The sequence below is a fragment of the Schistocerca gregaria genome, unplaced genomic scaffold (assembly GCF_023897955.1).
Source record: "Schistocerca gregaria isolate iqSchGreg1 unplaced genomic scaffold, iqSchGreg1.2 ptg000169l, whole genome shotgun sequence".
Taxonomy (NCBI): domain Eukaryota; kingdom Metazoa; phylum Arthropoda; class Insecta; order Orthoptera; family Acrididae; genus Schistocerca; species Schistocerca gregaria.
Window position 1 is genome coordinate 17,132,588 of NW_026061724.1, and position 18,723 is coordinate 17,151,310.

At 46.4% G+C, this 18,723-nt stretch overlaps 7 non-coding genes across 7 annotated transcripts; all 7 read left to right on the forward strand.

Moving 5' to 3' along the window:
* Window positions 1-2,557: 2,557 nt before the first annotated feature.
* Window positions 2,558-2,629, forward strand: Trnai-aau (transfer RNA isoleucine (anticodon AAU)). Its single transcript has one exon. It is a non-coding gene; the product is annotated as a tRNA-Ile (tRNA).
* A 6,040-nt stretch (window positions 2,630-8,669) lies between these two features.
* Window positions 8,670-8,741, forward strand: Trnai-aau (transfer RNA isoleucine (anticodon AAU)). Its single transcript has one exon. It is a non-coding gene; the product is annotated as a tRNA-Ile (tRNA).
* Window positions 8,742-11,714: 2,973 nt separating this feature from the next.
* Window positions 11,715-11,786, forward strand: Trnai-aau (transfer RNA isoleucine (anticodon AAU)). The gene has a single exon. It is a non-coding gene; the product is annotated as a tRNA-Ile (tRNA).
* Window positions 11,787-13,233: 1,447 nt separating this feature from the next.
* Window positions 13,234-13,305, forward strand: Trnai-aau (transfer RNA isoleucine (anticodon AAU)). The gene has a single exon. It is a non-coding gene; the product is annotated as a tRNA-Ile (tRNA).
* Window positions 13,306-14,761: 1,456 nt separating this feature from the next.
* Window positions 14,762-14,833, forward strand: Trnai-aau (transfer RNA isoleucine (anticodon AAU)). The gene has a single exon. It is a non-coding gene; the product is annotated as a tRNA-Ile (tRNA).
* Window positions 14,834-16,289: 1,456 nt separating this feature from the next.
* Trnai-aau (transfer RNA isoleucine (anticodon AAU)) lies at window positions 16,290-16,361 on the forward strand. The gene has a single exon. It is a non-coding gene; the product is annotated as a tRNA-Ile (tRNA).
* A 1,459-nt stretch (window positions 16,362-17,820) lies between these two features.
* Window positions 17,821-17,892, forward strand: Trnai-aau (transfer RNA isoleucine (anticodon AAU)). Its single transcript has one exon. It is a non-coding gene; the product is annotated as a tRNA-Ile (tRNA).
* The last annotated feature ends 831 nt before the right edge of the window (window positions 17,893-18,723 follow it).

An 18,723-nucleotide genomic window follows, 5' to 3' on the forward strand; every position in this document is an offset into this window, starting at 1 on the left:
AAGGGGCAGCGGCTGTGTAGAACGAAAACACAAATCCTCAGGGGTGTGAGCGTTTCGAGATGAGTCGTATACATGTAAATGTTGGTCGTCAGTGACCGTGTGGCCTAATGGATAAGGCGTCGGACTTCGGATCTGAAGATTACAGGTTCGAATGCTGTCACGCTTGTGTTTTTCCAGTTCTGAAAAAGAAACATAACGTTTTAATGTAGCAATTGAGCAGTACGAAACCGTCTGAATGTTGCTGTTGACCATTTTTTGCTTGGAGATGCTCTTGAGCTTGAAACACACACAACAAGACCGGTGTTAACTAGCGAAATGGTCGGCAGAGTGCCGACACAGCGAGTTTTGACTGTCACTTGCACATCTAAAACAACGTCGGAAAGTAACTCGTTCGGCTTTTGAGTCACATAAAGTATGTGCGTTAATTTTGACGCCACTAGCTCTGCATGTTGTCATGCAATTTCTTTATCTCTCAGAAATGATTATGACATAAAAGTGAAGTACGTGACGAGTGTGACGTTAGGAAAACATTAGGCATCATGGAGAGATTCTGTATGGGACCACCCAACACAAACGAGTACTGTGTGACGTGCTACCCTGCAAGTATTCACCGAGGTAGCCGGCTAGCTCAGTCGGTAGAGCGTCAGACTCTTAATCCCAGGGTCGTGGGTTCGAGCCAGACGCTGGGCGGAACGGAATTTTGTTCCGCTGCAAGTGTAAATTACCGTTTTTCTGATTAACGAGATTTAATGGAAATAGCAACTTTAAACTTTGCCTGCGTCTCTGTCAGTCGCAAGGAAGCTGTATTTAAAGGTGAAGGTGATTTTGTAGACATGTGTGAAAGACATGTTCTGAAATGCAAGTGTTGTTGTTTGGAGAGCACATCGGTTACGTGTCAGATGTGTAGTCAAGCAGTAATTTGTCGCCATAGCTGCAAATATTAGCTGGTAATATGAAGTGTTGTCAGCTAAAGTCTGATGATGCAGACGACCGTAAGGACGAAGTACCCAAGAGTACCGCTAGGCCGCGCCTCTTTAGCTCAGTGGTAGAGCACTGGTCTAATAAACCAGGGGTCGTAAGTTCCATCCTCACAGGAGAAAGATGAATTTTGGAAATCAGTTGCGCGTCGTGGCCGTATAGCAAACAGTACCTGTGATGACGAACAATTAGCGACAGGCGTTTTTTTAAGAATCACTCTCAGATGCGATTAAGGCGAATGGCGCAGATAAAGCATTTGCCAAAGCGGTACAGCATAAGGTGGGACGAGGCAGTCTGAATTACATTTTATAGATGTATTTCTCACATATCTCAGAGCCTCTCGCGATTTTCGTCGTCGTCGTCGTCGTCGTCGTCGTCGTCGTCGTCGTCGTCGTCGCCGCCGCCGCCGCTTCTGCAGAAGTAGCAAATGGCAATCGTAGCAAATGCGGCGAGGGACGCCCTGCCTTCGATTCCGAATGCACAAAGTGTGTGGTCTTGTTTCACAGTCTATATTTGGTCGGTCTCGTCAGAGGTTGAATGTAACGAATGGGTGGGAAAGAGCAAGGGGCAGCGGCTGTGTAGAACGAAAACACAAATCCTCAGGGGTGTGAGCGTTTCGAGATGAGTCGTCAGTGGTCGTCAGTGACCGTGTGGCCTAATGGATAAGGCGTCGGACTTCGGATCTGAAGATTACAGGTTCGAATGCTGTCACGCTTGTGTTTTTCCAGTTCTGAAAAAGAAACATAACGTTTTAATGTAGCAATTGAGCAGTACGAAACCGTCTGAATGTTGCTGTTGACCATTTTTTGCTTGGAGATGCTCTTGAGCTTGAAACACACACAACAAGACCGGTGTTAACTAGCGAAATGGTCGGCAGAGTGCCGACACAGCGAGTTTTGACTATCACTTGCACATCTAAAACAACGTCGGAAAGTAACTCGTTCGGCTTTTGAGTCACATAAAGTATGTGCGTTAATTTTGACGCCACTAGCTCTGCATGTTGTCATGCAATTTCTTTACCTCTCAGAAATGATTATGACATAAAAGTGAAGTACGTGACGAGTGTGACGTTAGGAAAACATTAGGCATCATGGAGAGATTCTGTATGGGACCACCCAACACAAACGAGTACTGTGTGACGTGCTCCCCTGCAGGTATTCACCGAGGTAGCCGGCTAGCTCAGTCGGTAGAGCGTCAGACTCTTAATCCCAGGGTCGTGGGTTCGAGCCAGACGCTGGGCGGAACGGAATTTTGTTCCGCTGCAGGTGTAAATTACCGTTTTTCTGATTAACGAGATTTAATGGAAATAGCAACTTTAAACTTTGCCTACGTCTCTGTCAGTCGCAAGGAAGCTGTATTTGAAGGTGAAGGTGATTTCGTAGACATGTGTGAAAGACATGTTCTGAAATGCAAGTGTTGTTGTTTGGAGAGCACATCGGTTACGTGTCAGATGTGTAGTCAAGCAGTAATTTGTCGCCATAGCTGCAAATATTAGCTGGTAATATGAAGTGTTGTCAGCTAAAGTCTGATGATGCAGACGACCGTAAGGACGAAGTACCCAAGAGTACCGCTAGGCCACGCCTCTTTAGCTCAGTGGTAGAGCACTGGTCTAATAAACCAGCGGTCGTAAGTTCAATCCTCACAGGAGAAAGATGAATTTTGGAAATCAGTTGCGCGTCGTGGCCGTATAGCAAACAGTACCTGTGATGACGAACAATTAGCGACAGGCGTTTTTTTAAGAATCACTCTCAGATGCGATTAAGGCGAATGGCGCAGATAAAGCATTTGCCAAAGCGGTACAGCATAAGGTGGGACGAGGCAGTCTGAATTACATTTTATGGATGTATTTCTCACATATCTCAGAGCCTCTCGCGATATTCGTCGTCGTCGTCGTCGTCGTCGTCGCCGCCGCCGCCGCTTCTGCAGAAGTAGCAAATGGCAATCGTAGCAAATGCGGCGAGGGACGCCCTGCCTTCGATTCCGAATGCACAAAGTGTGTGGTCTTGTTTCTCAGTCTATATTTGGTCGGTCTCGTCAGAGGTTGAATGTAACGAATGGGTGGGAAAGAGCAAGGGGCAGCGGCTGTGTAGAACGAAAACACAAATCCTCAGGGGTGTGAGCGTTTCGAGATGAGTCGTATACATGTAAATGTTGGTCGTCAGTGACTGTGTGGCCTAATGGATAAGGCGTCGGACTTCGGATCTGAAGATTACAGGTTCGAATGCTGTCACGCTTGTGTTTTTCCAGTTCTGAAAAAGAAACATAACGTTTTAATGTAGCAATTGAGCAGTACGAAACCGTCTGAATGTTGCTGTTGACCATTTTTTGCTTGGAGATGCTCTTGAGCTTGAAACACACACAACAAGACCGGTGTTAACTAGCGAAATGGTCGGCAGAGTGCCGACACAGCGAGTTTTGACTATCACTTGCACATCTAAAACAACGTCGGAAAGTAACTCGTTCGGCTTTTGAGTCACATAAAGTATGTGCGTTAATTTTGACGCCACTAGCTCTGCATGTTGTCATGCAATTTCTTTATCTCTCAGAAATGATTATGACATAAAAGTGAAGTACGTGACGAGTGTGACGTTAGGAAAACATTAGGCATCATGGAGAGATTCTGTATGGGACCACCCAACACAAACGAGTACTGTGTGACGTGCTACCCTGCAAGTATTCACCGAGGTAGCCGGCTAGCTCAGTCGGTAGAGCGTCAGACTCTTAATCCCAGGGTCGTGGGTTCGAGCCAGACGCTGGGCGGAACGGAATTTTGTTCCGCTGCAAGTGTAAATTACCGTTTTTCTGATTAACGAGATTTAATGGAAATAGCAACTTTAAACTTTGCCTGCGTCTCTGTCAGTCGCAAGGAAGCTGTATTTAAAGGTGAAGGTGATTTTGTAGACATGTGTGAAAGACATGTTCTGAAATGCAAGTGTTGTTGTTTGGAGAGCACATCGGTTACGTGTCAGATGTGTAGTCAAGCAGTAATTTGTCGCCATAGCTGCAAATATTAGCTGGTAATATGAAGTGTTGTCAGCTAAAGTCTGATGATGCAGACGACCGTAAGGACGAAGTACCCAAGAGTACCGCTAGGCCGCGCCTCTTTAGCTCAGTGGTAGAGCACTGGTCTAATAAACCAGGGGTCGTAAGTTCCATCCTCACAGGAGAAAGATGAATTTTGGAAATCAGTTGCGCGTCGTGGCCGTATAGCAAACAGTACCTGTGATGACGAACAATTAGCGACAGGCGTTTTTTTAAGAATCACTCTCAGATGCGATTAAGGCGAATGGCGCAGATAAAGCATTTGCCAAAGCGGTACAGCATAAGGTGGGACGAGGCAGTCTGAATTACATTTTATAGATGTATTTCTCACATATCTCAGAGCCTCTCGCGATATTCGTCGTCGTCGTCGTCGTCGTCGTCGCCGCCGCCGCCGCTTCTGCAGAAGTAGCAAATGGCAATCGTAGCAAATGCGGCGAGGGACGCCCTGCCTTCGATTCCGAATGCACAAAGTGTGTGGGGTCTTGTTTCACAGTCTATATTTGGTCGGTCTCGTCAGAGGTTGAATGTAACGAATGGGTGGGAAAGAGCAAGGGGCAGCGGCTGTGTAGAACGAAAACACAAATCCTCAGGTTTGTGAGCGTTTCGAGATGAGTCGTATACATGTAAATGTTGGTCGTCAGTGACCGTGTGGCCTAATGGATAAGGCGTCGGACTTCGGATCTGAAGATTACAGGTTCGAATGCTGTCACGCTTGTGTTTTTCCAGTTCTGAAAAAGAAACATAACGTTTTAATGTAGCAATTGAGCAGTACGAAACCGTCTGAATGTTGCTGTTGACCATTTTTTGCTTGGAGATGCTCTTGAGCTTGAAACACACACAACAAGACCGGTGTTAACTAGCGAAATGGTCGGCAGAGTGCCGACACAGCGAGTTTTGACTGTCACTTGCACATCTAAAACAACGACGGAAAGTAACTCGTTCGGCTTTTGAGTCACATAAAGAATGTGCGTTAATTTTGACGCCACTAGCTCTGCATGTTGTCATGCAATTTCTTTATCTCTCAGAAATGATTATGACATAAAAGTGAAGTACGTGACGAGTGTGACGTTAGGAAAACATTAGGCATCATGGAGAGATTCTGTATGGGACCACCCAACCCAAACGAGTACTGTGTGACGTGCTACCCGGCAAGTATTCACCGAGGTAGCCGGCTAGCTCAGTCGGTAGAGCGTCAGTCTCTTAATCCCAGGGTCGTGGGTTCGAGCCAGACGCTGGGCGGAACGGAATTTTGTTCCGCTGCAGGTGTAAATTACCGTTTTTCTGATTAACGAGATTTAATGGAAATAGCAACTTTAAACTTTGCCTATGTCTCTGTCAGTCGCAAGGAAGCTGTATTTGAAGGTGAAGGTGATTTTGTAGACATGTGTGAAAGACATGTTCTGAAATGCAAGTGTTGTTGTTTGGAGAGCACATCGGTTACGTGTCAGATGTGTAGCCAAGCAGTAATTTGTCGCCATAGCTGCAAATATTAGCCGGTAATATGAAGTGTTGTCAGCTAAAGTCTGATGATGCAGACGACCGTAAGGACGAAGTACCCAAGAGTACCGCTAGGCCGCGCCACTTTAGCTCAGTGGTACAGCACTGGTCTAATAAACCAGGGGTCGTAAGTTCCATCCTCACAGGAGAAAGATGAATTTTGGAAATCAGTTGCGCGTCGTGGCCGTATAGCAAACAGTACCTGTGATGACGAACAATTAGCGACAGGCGTTTTTTTAAGAATCACTCTCAGATGCGATTAAGGCGAATGGCGCAGATAAAGCATTTGCCAAAGCGGTACAGCATAAAATGGGACGAGGCAGTCTGAATTACATTTTATAGATGTATTTCTCACATATCTCAGAGCCTCTCGCGATATTCGTCGTCGTCGTCGTCGTCGTCGTCGTCGTCGTCGTCGTCATCGCCGCCGCCGCCGCTTCTGCAGAAGTAGCAAATGGCAATCGTAGCAAATGCGGCGATGGACGCCCTGCCTTCGATTCCGAATGCACAATGTGTGTGGTCTTGTTTCACAGTCTATATTTGGTCGGTCTCGTCAGAGGTTGAATGTAACGAATGGGTGGGAAAGAGCAAGGGGCAGCGGCTGTGTAGAACGAAAACACAAATCCTCAGGGGTGTGAGCGTTTCGAGATGAGTCGTATACATGTAAATGTTGGTCGTCAGTGACCGTGTGGCCTAATGGATAAGGCGTCGGACTTCGGATCTGAAGATTACAGGTTCGAATGCTGTCACGCTTGTGTTTTTCCAGTTCTGAAAAAGAAACATAACGTTTTAATGTAGCAATTGAGCAGTACGAAACCGTCTGAATGTTGCTGTTGACCATTTTTTGCTTGGAGATGCTCTTGAGCTTGAAACACACACAACAAGACCGGTGTTAACTAGCGAAATGGTCGGCAGAGTGCCGACACAGCGAGTTTTGACTGTCACTTGCACATCTAAAACAACGTCGGAAAGTAACTCGTTCGGCTTTTGAGTCACATAAAGTATGTGCGTTAATTTTGACGCCACTAGCTCTGCATGTTGTCATGCAATTTCTTTATCTCTCAGAAATGATTATGACATAAAAGTGAAGTACGTGACGAGTGTGACGTTAGGAAAACATTAGGCATCATGGAGAGATTCTGTATGGGACCACCCAACACAAACGAGTACTGTGTGACGTGCTACCCTGCAAGTATTCACCGAGGTAGCCGGCTAGCTCAGTCGGTAGAGCGTCAGACTCTTAATCCCAGGGTCGTGGGTTCGAGCCAGACGCTGGGCGGAACGGAATTTTGTTCCGCTGCAAGTGTAAATTACCGTTTTTCTGATTAACGAGATTTAATGGAAATAGCAACTTTAAACTTTGCCTGCGTCTCTGTCAGTCGCAAGGAAGCTGTATTTAAAGGTGAAGGTGATTTTGTAGACATGTGTGAAAGACATGTTCTGAAATGCAAGTGTTGTTGTTTGGAGAGCACATCGGTTACGTGTCAGATGTGTAGTCAAGCAGTAATTTGTCGCCATAGCTGCAAATATTAGCTGGTAATATGAAGTGTTGTCAGCTAAAGTCTGATGATGCAGACGACCGTAAGGACGAAGTACCCAAGAGTACCGCTAGGCCGCGCCTCTTTAGCTCAGTGGTAGAGCACTGGTCTAATAAACCAGGGGTCGTAAGTTCCATCCTCACAGGAGAAAGATGAATTTTGGAAATCAGTTGCGCGTCGTGGCCGTATAGCAAACAGTACCTGTGATGACGAACAATTAGCGACAGGCGTTTTTTTAAGAATCACTCTCAGATGCGATTAAGGCGAATGGCGCAGATAAAGCATTTGCCAAAGCGGTACAGCATAAGGTGGGACGAGGCAGTCTGAATTACATTTTATAGATGTATTTCTCACATATCTCAGAGCCTCTCGCGATTTTCGTCGTCGTCGTCGTCGTCGTCGTCGTCGTCGTCGTCGTCGTCGTCGTCGTCGCCGCCGCCGCCGCTTCTGCAGAAGTAGCAAATGGCAATCGTAGCAAATGCGGCGAGGGACGCCCTGCCTTCGATTCCGAATGCACAAAGTGTGTGGTCTTGTTTCACAGTCTATATTTGGTCGGTCTCGTCAGAGGTTGAATGTAACGAATGGGTGGGAAAGAGCAAGGGGCAGCGGCTGTGTAGAACGAAAACACAAATCCTCAGGGGTGTGAGCGTTTCGAGATGAGTCGTCAGTGGTCGTCAGTGACCGTGTGGCCTAATGGATAAGGCGTCGGACTTCGGATCTGAAGATTACAGGTTCGAATGCTGTCACGCTTGTGTTTTTCCAGTTCTGAAAAAGAAACATAACGTTTTAATGTAGCAATTGACCAGTACGAAACCGTCTGAATGTTGCTGTTGACCATTTTTTGCTTGGAGATGCTCTTGAGCTTGAAACACACACAACAAGACCGGTGTTAACTAGCGAAATGGTCGGCAGAGTGCCGACACAGCGAGTTTTGACTATCACTTGCACATCTAAAACAACGTCGGAAAGTAACTCGTTCGGCTTTTGAGTCACATAAAGTATGTGCGTTAATTTTGACGCCACTAGCTCTGCATGTTGTCATGCAATTTCTTTACCTCTCAGAAATGATTATGACATAAAAGTGAAGTACGTGACGAGTGTGACGTTAGGAAAACATTAGGCATCATGGAGAGATTCTGTATGGGACCACCCAACACAAACGAGTACTGTGTGACGTGCTCCCCTGCAGGTATTCACCGAGGTAGCCGGCTAGCTCAGTCGGTAGAGCGTCAGACTCTTAATCCCAGGGTCGTGGGTTCGAGCCAGACGCTGGGCGGAACGGAATTTTGTTCCGCTGCAGGTGTAAATTACCGTTTTTCTGATTAACGAGATTTAATGGAAATAGCAACTTTAAACTTTGCCTACGTCTCTGTCAGTCGCAAGGAAGCTGTATTTGAAGGTGAAGGTGATTTCGTAGACATGTGTGAAAGACATGTTCTGAAATGCAAGTGTTGTTGTTTGGAGAGCACATCGGTTACGTGTCAGATGTGTAGTCAAGCAGTAATTTGTCGCCATAGCTGCAAATATTAGCTGGTAATATGAAGTGTTGTCAGCTAAAGTCTGATGATGCAGACGACCGTAAGGACGAAGTACCCAAGAGTACCGCTAGGCCACGCCTCTTTAGCTCAGTGGTAGAGCACTGGTCTAATAAACCAGCGGTCGTAAGTTCAATCCTCACAGGAGAAAGATGAATTTTGGAAATCAGTTGCGCGTCGTGGCCGTATAGCAAACAGTACCTGTGATGACGAACAATTAGCGACAGGCGTTTTTTTAAGAATCACTCTCAGATGCGATTAAGGCGAATGGCGCAGATAAAGCATTTGCCAAAGCGGTACAGCATAAGGTGGGACGAGGCAGTCTGAATTACATTTTATGGATGTATTTCTCACATATCTCAGAGCCTCTCGCGATATTCGTCGTCGTCGTCGTCGTCGTCGTCGCCGCCGCCGCCGCTTCTGCAGAAGTAGCAAATGGCAATCGTAGCAAATGCGGCGAGGGACGCCCTGCCTTCGATTCCGAATGCACAAAGTGTGTGGTCTTGTTTCTCAGTCTATATTTGGTCGGTCTCGTCAGAGGTTGAATGTAACGAATGGGTGGGAAAGAGCAAGGGGCAGCGGCTGTGTAGAACGAAAACACAAATCCTCAGGGGTGTGAGCGTTTCGAGATGAGTCGTATACATGTAAATGTTGGTCGTCAGTGACCGTGTGGCCTAATGGATAAGGCGTCGGACTTCGGATCTGAAGATTACAGGTTCGAATGCTGTCACGCTTGTGTTTTTCCAGTTCTGAAAAAGAAACATAACGTTTTAATGTAGCAATTGAGCAGTACGAAACCGTCTGAATGTTGCTGTTGACCATTTTTTGCTTGGAGATGCTCTTGAGCTTGAAACACACACAACAAGACCGGTGTTAACTAGCGAAATGGTCGGCAGAGTGCCGACACAGCGAGTTTTGACTATCACTTGCACATCTAAAACAACGTCGGAAAGTAACTCGTTCGGCTTTTGAGTCACATAAAGTATGTGCGTTAATTTTGACGCCACTAGCTCTGCATGTTGTCATGCAATTTCTTTATCTCTCAGAAATGATTATGACATAAAAGTGAAGTACGTGACGAGTGTGACGTTAGGAAAACATTAGGCATCATGGAGAGATTCTGTATGGGACCACCCAACACAAACGAGTACTGTGTGACGTGCTACCCTGCAAGTATTCACCGAGGTAGCCGGCTAGCTCAGTCGGTAGAGCGTCAGACTCTTAATCCCAGGGTCGTGGGTTCGAGCCAGACGCTGGGCGGAACGGAATTTTGTTCCGCTGCAAGTGTAAATTACCGTTTTTCTGATTAACGAGATTTAATGGAAATAGCAACTTTAAACTTTGCCTGCGTCTCTGTCAGTCGCAAGGAAGCTGTATTTAAAGGTGAAGGTGATTTTGTAGACATGTGTGAAAGACATGTTCTGAAATGCAAGTGTTGTTGTTTGGAGAGCACATCGGTTACGTGTCAGATGTGTAGTCAAGCAGTAATTTGTCGCCATAGCTGCAAATATTAGCTGGTAATATGAAGTGTTGTCAGCTAAAGTCTGATGATGCAGACGACCGTAAGGACGAAGTACCCAAGAGTACCGCTAGGCCGCGCCTCTTTAGCTCAGTGGTAGAGCACTGGTCTAATAAACCAGGGGTCGTAAGTTCCATCCTCACAGGAGAAAGATGAATTTTGGAAATCAGTTGCGCGTCGTGGCCGTATAGCAAACAGTACCTGTGATGACGAACAATTAGCGACAGGCGTTTTTTTAAGAATCACTCTCAGATGCGATTAAGGCGAATGGCGCAGATAAAGCATTTGCCAAAGCGGTACAGCATAAGGTGGGACGAGGCAGTCTGAATTACATTTTATAGATGTATTTCTCACATATCTCAGAGCCTCTCGCGATATTCGTCGTCGTCGTCGTCGTCGTCGTCGTCGTCGTCGTCGTCGTCGCCGCCGCCGCCGCTTCTGCAGAAGTAGCAAATGGCAATCGTAGCAAATGCGGCGAGGGACGCCCTGCCTTCGATTCCGAATGCACAAAGTGTGTGGTCTTGTTTCACAGTTTATATATGGTCGGTCTCGTCAGAGGTTGAATGTAACGAATGGGTGGGAAAGAGCAAGGGGCAGCGGCTGTGTAGAACGAAAACACAAATCCTCAGGGGTGTGAGCGTTTCGAGATGAGTCGTCAGTGGTCGTCAGTGACCGTGTGGCCTAATGGATAAGGCGTCGGACTTCGGATCTGAAGATTACAGGTTCGAATGCTGTCACGCTTGTGTTTTTCCAGTTCTGAAAAAGAAACATAACGTTTTAATGTAGCAATTGAGCAGTACGAAACCGTCTGAATGTTGCTGTTGACCATTTTTTGCTTGGAGATGCTCTTGAGCTTGAAACACACACAACAAGACCGGTGTTAACTAGCGAAATGGTCGGCAGAGTGCCGACACAGCGAGTTTTGACTATCACTTGCACATCTAAAACAACGTCGGAAAGTAACTCGTTCGGCTTTTGAGTCACATAAAGTATGTGCGTTAATTTTGACGCCACTAGCTCTGCATGTTGTCATGCAATTTCTTTACCTCTCAGAAATGATTATGACATAAAAGTGAAGTACGTGACGAGTGTGACGTTAGGAAAACATTAGGCATCATGGAGAGATTCTGTATGGGACCACCCAACACAAACGAGTACTGTGTGACGTGCTACCCGGCAGGTATTCACCGAGGTAGCCGGCTAGCTCAGTCGGTAGAGCGTCAGACTCTTAATCCCAGGGTCGTGGGTTCGAGCCAGACGCTGGGCGGAACGGAATTTTGTTCCGCTGCAGGTGTAAATTACCGTTTTTCTGATTAAAGAGATTTAATGGAAATAGCAACTTTAAACTTTGCCTACGTCTCTGTCAGTCGCAAGGAAGCTGTATTTGAAGGTGAAGGTGATTTTGTAGACATGTGTGAAAGACATGTTCTGAAATGCAAGTGTTGTTGTTTGGAGAGCACATCGGTTACGTGTCAGATGTGTAGTCAAGCAGTAATTTGTCGCCATAGCTGCAAATATTAGCCGGTAATATGAAGTGTTGTCAGCTAAAGTCTGATGATGCAGACGACCGTAAGGACGAAGTACCCAAGAGTACCGCTAGGCCGCGCCTCTTTAGCTCAGTGGTAGAGCACTGGTCTAATAAACCAGCGGTCGTAAGTTCAATCCTCACAGGAGAAAGATGAATTTTGGAAATCAGTTGCGCGTCGTGGCCGTATAGCAAACAGTACCTGTGATGACGAACAATTAGCGACAGGCGTTTTTTTAAGAATCACTCTCAGATGCGATTAAGGCGAATGGCGCAGATAAAGCATATGCCAAAGCGGTACAGCATAAGGTGGGACGAGGCAGTCTGAATTACATTTTATAGATGTATTTCTCACATATCTCAGAGCCTCTCGCGATATTCGTCGTCGTCGTCGTCGTCGTCGTCGCCGCCGCCGCCGCTTCTGCAGAAGTAGCAAATGGCAATCGTAGCAAATGCGGCGAGGGACGCCCTGCCTTCGATTCCGAATGCACAAAGTGTGTGGTCTTGTTTCACAGTCTATATTTGGTCGGGTTCGTCAGAGGTTGAATGTAACGAATGGGTGGGAAAGAGCAAGGGGCAGCGGCTGTGTAGAACGAAAACACAAATCCTCAGGGGTGTGAGCGTTTCGAGATGAGTCGTATACATGTAAATGTTGGTCGTCAGTGACTGTGTGGCCTAATGGATAAGGCGTCGGACTTCGGATCTGAAGATTACAGGTTCGAATGCTGTCACGCTTGTGTTTTTCCAGTTCTGAAAAAGAAACATAACGTTTTAATGTAGCAATTGAGCAGTACGAAACCGTCTGAATGTTGCTGTTGACCATTTTTTGCTTGGAGATGCTCTTGAGCTTGAAACACACACAACAAGACCGGTGTTAACTAGCGAAATGGTCGGCAGAGTGCCGACACAGCGAGTTTTGACTATCACTTGCACATCTAAAACAACGTCGGAAAGTAACTCGTTCGGCTTTTGAGTCACATAAAGTATGTGCGTTAATTTTGACGCCACTAGCTCTGCATGTTGTAATGCAATTTCTTTACCTCTCAGAAATGATTATGACATAAAAGTGAAGTACGTGACGAGTGTGACGTTAGGAAAACATTAGGCATCATGGAGAGATTCTGTATGGGACCACCCAACACAAACGAGTACTGTGTGACGTGCTACCCGGCAGGTATTCACCGAGGTAGCCGGCTAGCTCAGTCGGTAGAGCGTCAGACTCTTAATCCCAGGGTCGTGGGTTCGAGCCAGACGCTGGGCGGAACGGAATTTTGTTCCGCTGCAGGTGTAAATTACCGTTTTTCTGATTAACGAGATTTAATGGAAATAGCAACTTTAAACTTTGCCTACGTCTCTGTCAGTCGCAAGGAAGCTGTATTTGAAGGTGAAGGTGATTTTGTAGACATGTGTGAAAGACATGTTCTGAAATGCAAGTGTTGTTGTTTGGAGAGCACATCGGTTACGTGTCAGATGTGTAGTCAAGCAGTAATTTGTCGCCATAGCTGCAAATATTAGCCGGTAATATGAAGTGTTGTCAGCTAAAGTCTGATGATGCAGACGACCGTAAGGACGAAGTACCCAAGAGTACCGCTAGGCCGCGCCTCTTTAGCTCAGTGGTAGAGCACTGGTCTAATAAACCAGCGGTCGTAAGTTCAATCCTCACAGGAGAAAGATGAATTTTGGAAATCAGTTGCGCGTCGTGGCCGTATAGCAAACAGTACCTGTGATGACGAACAATTAGCGACAGGCGTTTTTTTAAGAATCACTCTCAGATGCGATTAAGGCGAATGGCGCAGATAAAGCATATGCCAAAGCGGTACAGCATAAGGTGGGACGAGGCAGTCTGAATTACATTTTATAGATGTATTTCTCACATATCTCAGAGCCTCTCGCGATATTCGTCGTCGTCGTCGTCGTCGTCGTCGTCGTCGTCGCCGCCGCCGCCGCTTCTGCAGAAGTAGCAAATGGCAATCGTAGCAAATGCGGCGAGGGACGCCCTGCCTTCGATTCCGAATGCACAAAGTGTGTGGTCTTGTTTCACAGTCTATATTTGGTCGGGTTCGTCAGAGGTTGAATGTAACGAATGGGTGGGAAAGAGCAAGGGGCAGCGGCTGTGTAGAACGAAAACACAAATCCTCAGGGGTGTGAGCGTTTCGAGATGAGTCGTATACATGTAAATGTTGGTCGTCAGTGACTGTGTGGCCTAATGGATAAGGCGTCGGACTTCGGATCTGAAGATTACAGGTTCGAATGCTGTCACGCTTGTGTTTTTCCAGTTCTGAAAAAGAAACATAACGTTTTAATGTAGCAATTGAGCAGTACGAAACCGTCTGAATGTTGCTGTTGACCATTTTTTGCTTGGAGATGCTCTTGAGCTTGAAACACACACAACAAGACCGGTGTTAACTAGCGAAATGGTCGGCAGAGTGCCGACACAGCGAGTTTTGACTATCACTTGCACATCTAAAACAACGTCGGAAAGTAACTCGTTCGGCTTTTGAGTCACATAAAGTATGTGCGTTAATTTTGACGCCACTAGCTCTGCATGTTGTCATGCAATTTCTTTACCTCTCAGAAATGATTATGACATAAAAGTGAAGTACGTGACGAGTGTGACGTTAGGAAAACATTAGGCATCATGGAGAGATTCTGTATGGGACCACCCAACACAAACGAGTACTGTGTGACGTGCTACCCGGCAGGTATTCACCGAGGTAGCCGGCTAGCTCAGTCGGTAGAGCGTCAGACTCTTAATCCCAGGGTCGTGGGTTCGAGCCAGACGCTGGGCGGAACGGAATTTTGTTCCGCTGCAGGTGTAAATTACCGTTTTTCTGATTAACGAGATTTAATGGAAATAGCAACTTTAAACTTTGCCTACGTCTCTGTCAGTCGCAAGGAAGCTGTATTTGAAGGTGAAGGTGATTTGGTAGACATGTGTGAAAGACATGTTCTGAAATGCAAGTGTTGTTGTTTGGAGAGCACATCGGTTACGTGTCAGATGTGTAGTCAAGCAGTAATTTGTCGCCATAGCTGCAAATATTAGCCGGTAATATGAAGTGTTGTCAGCTAAAGTCTGATGATGCAGACGACCGTAAGGACGAAGTACCCAAGAGTACCGCTAGGCCGCGCCTCTTTAGCTCAGTGGTAGAGCACTGGTCTAATAAACCAGCGGTCGTAAGTTCAATCCTCACAGGAGAAAGATGAATTTTGGAAATCAGTTGCGCGTCGTGGCCGTATAGCAAACAGTACCTGTGATGACGAACAATTAGCGACAGGCGTTTTTTTAAGAATCACTCTCAGATGCGATTAAGGCGAATGGCGCAGATAAAGCATATGCCAAAGCGGTACAGCATAAGGTGGGACGAGGCAGTCTGAATTACATTTTATAGATGTATTTCTCACATATCTCAGAGCCTCTCGCGATATTCGTCGTCGTCGTCGTCGTCGTCGTCGTCGTCGTCGCCGCCGCCGCCGCTTCTGCAGAAGTAGCAAATGGCAATCGTAGCAAATGCGGCGAGGGACGCCCTGCCTTCGATTCCGAATGCACAAAGTGTGTGGTCTTGTTTCACAGTCTATATTTGGTCGGGTTCGTCAGAGGTTGAATGTAACGAATGGGTGGGAAAGAGCAAGGGGCAGCGGCTGTGTAGAACGAAAACACAAATCCTCAGGGGTGTGAGCGTTTCGAGATGAGTCGTATACATGTAAATGTTGGTCGTCAGTGACTGTGTGGCCTAATGGATAAGGCGTCGGACTTCGGATCTGAAGATTACAGGTTCGAATGCTGTCACGCTTGTGTTTTTCCAGTTCTGAAAAAGAAACATAACGTTTTAATGTAGCAATTGAGCAGTACGAAACCGTCTGAATGTTGCTGTTGACCATTTTTTGCTTGGAGATGCTCTTGAGCTTGAAACACACACAACAAGACCGGTGTTAACTAGCGAAATGGTCGGCAGAGTGCCGACACAGCGAGTTTTGACTATCACTTGCACATCTAAAACAACGTCGGAAAGTAACTCGTTCGGCTTTTGAGTCACATAAAGTATGTGCGTTAATTTTGACGCCACTAGCTCTGCATGTTGTCATGCAATTTCTTTACCTCTCAGAAATGATTATGACATAAAAGTGAAGTACGTGACGAGTGTGACGTTAGGAAAACATTAGGCATCATGGAGAGATTCTGTATGGGACCACCCAACACAAACGAGTACTGTGTGACGTGCTACCCGGCAGGTATTCACCGAGGTAGCCGGCTAGCTCAGTCGGTAGAGCGTCAGACTCTTAATCCCAGGGTCGTGGGTTCGAGCCAGACGCTGGGCGGAACGGAATTTTGTTCCGCTGCAGGTGTAAATTACCGTTTTTCTGATTAACGAGATTTAATGGAAATAGCAACTTTAAACTTTGCCTACGTCTCTGTCAGTCGCAAGGAAGCTGTATTTGAAGGTGAAGGTGATTTGGTAGACATGTGTGAAAGACATGTTCTGAAATGCAAGTGTTGTTGTTTGGAGAGCACATCGGTTACGTGTCAGATGTGTAGTCAAGCAGTAATTTGTCGCCATAGCTGCAAATATTAGCCGGTAATATGAAGTGTTGTCAGCTAAAGTCTGATGATGCAGACGACCGTAAGGACGAAGTACCCAAGAGTACCGCTAGGCCGCGCCTCTTTAGCTCAGTGGTAGAGCACTGGTCTAATAAACCAGCGGTCGTAAGTTCAATCCTCACAGGAGAAAGATGAATTTTGGAAATCAGTTGCGCGTCGTGGCCGTATAGCAAACAGTATCTGTGATGACGAACAATTAGCGACAGGCGTTTTTTTAAGAATCACTCTCAGATGCGATTAAGGCGAATGGCGCAGATAAAGCATTTGCCAAAGCGGTACAGCATAAGGTGGGACGAGGCAGTCTGAATTACATTTTATAGATGTATTTCTCACATATCTCAGAGCCTCTCGCGATATTCGTCGTCGTCGTCGTCGTCGTCGTCGTCGTCGTCGTCGCCGCCGCCGCCGCTTCTGCAGAAGTAGCAAATGGCAATCGTAGCAAATGCGGCGAGGGACGCCCTGCCTTCGATTCCGAATGCACAAAGTGTGTGGTCTTGTTTCACAGTCTATATTTGGTCGGTCTCGTCAGAGGTTGAATGTAACGAATGGGTGGGAAAGAGCAAGGGGCAGCGGCTGTGTAGAACGAAAACACAAATCCTCAGGGGTGTGAGCGTTTCGAGATGAGTCGTATACATGTAAATGTTGGTCGTCAGTGACCGTGTGGCCTAATGGATAAGGCGTCGCACTTCGGATCTGAAGATTACAGGTTCGAATGCTGTCACGCTTGTGTTTTTCCAGTTCTGAAAAAGAAACATAACGTTTTAATGTAGCAATTGAGCAGTACGAAACCGTCTGAATGTTGCTGTTGACCATTTTTTGCTTGGAGATGCTCTTGAGCTTGAAACACACACAACAAGACCGGTGTTAACTAGCGAAATGGTCGGCAGAGTGCCGACACAGCGAGTTTTGACTATCACTTGCACATCTAAAACAACGTCGGAAAGTAACTCGTTCGGCTTTTGAGTCACATAAAGTATGTGCGTTAATTTTGACGCCACTAGCTCTGCATGTTGTCATGCAATTTCTTTACCTCTCAGAAATGATTATGACATAAAAGTGAAGTACGTGACGAGTGTGACGTTAGGAAAACATTAGGCATCATGGAGAGATTCTGTATGGGACCACCCAACACAAACGAGTACTGTGTGACGTGCTACCCGGCAGGTATTCACCGAGGTAGCTGGCTAGCTCAGTAGGTAGAGCGTCAGACTCTTAATCCCAGGGTCGTGGGTTCGAGCCAGACGCTGGGCGGAACGGAATTTTGTTCCGCTGCAGGTGTAAATTACCGTTTTTCTGATTAACGAGATTTAATGGAAATAGCAACTTTAAACTTTGCCTACGTCTCTGTCAGTCGCAAGGAAGCTGTATTTGAAGGTGAAGGTGATTTTGTAGACATGAGTGAAAGACATGTTCTGAAATGCAAGTGTTGTTGTTTGGAGAGCACATCGGTTACGTGTCAGATGTGTAGTCAAGCAGTAATTTGTCGCCATAGCTGCAAATATTAGCCGGTAATATGAAGTGTTGTCAGCTAAAGTCTGATGATGCAGACGACCGTAAGGACGAAGTACCCAAGAGTACCGCTAGGCCGCGCCTCTTTAGCTCAGTGGTAGAGCACTGGTCTAATAAACCAGCGGTCGTAAGTTCAATCCTCACAGGAGAAAGATGAATTTTGGAAATCAGTTGCGCGTCGTGGCCGTATAGCAAACAGTACCTGTGATGACGAACAATTAGCGACAGGCGTTTTTTTAAGAATCACTCTCAGATGCGATTAAGGCGAATGGCGCAGATAAAGCATTTGCCAAAGCGGTACAGCATAAGGTGGGACGAGGCAGTCTGAATTACACTTTATAGATGTATTTCTCACATATCTCAGAGCCTCTCGCGATATTCGTCGTCGTCGTCGTCGTCGTCGTTACACACGCGAGACAGATTCCTGCAGAAGTAGCAAATGGCAATCGTAGCAAATGCGGCGAGGGACGCCCTGCCTTCGATTCCGAATGCACAAAGTGTGTGGTCTTGTTTCACAGTCTATATTTGGTCGGGTTCGTCAGAGGTTGAATGTAACGAATGGGTGGGAAAGAGCAAGGGGCAGCGGCTGTGTAGAACGAAAACACAAATCCTCAGGGGTGTGAGCGTTTCGAGATGAGTCGTATACATGTAAATGTTGGTCGTCAGTGACCGTGTGGCCTAGTGGATAAGGCGTCGCACTTCGGATCTGAAGATTACAGGTTCGAATGCTGTCACGCTTGTGTTTTTCCAGTTCTGAAAAAGAAACATAACGTTTTAATGTAGCAATTGAGCAGTACGAAACCGTCTGAATGTTGCTGTTGACCATTTTTTGCTTGGAGATACTCTTGAGCTTGAAACACACACAACAAGACCGGTGTTAACTAGCGAAATGGTCGGCAGAGTGCCGACACAGCGAGTTTTGACTATCACTTGCACATCTAAAACAACGTCGGAAAGTAACTCGTTCGGCTTTTGAGTCACAT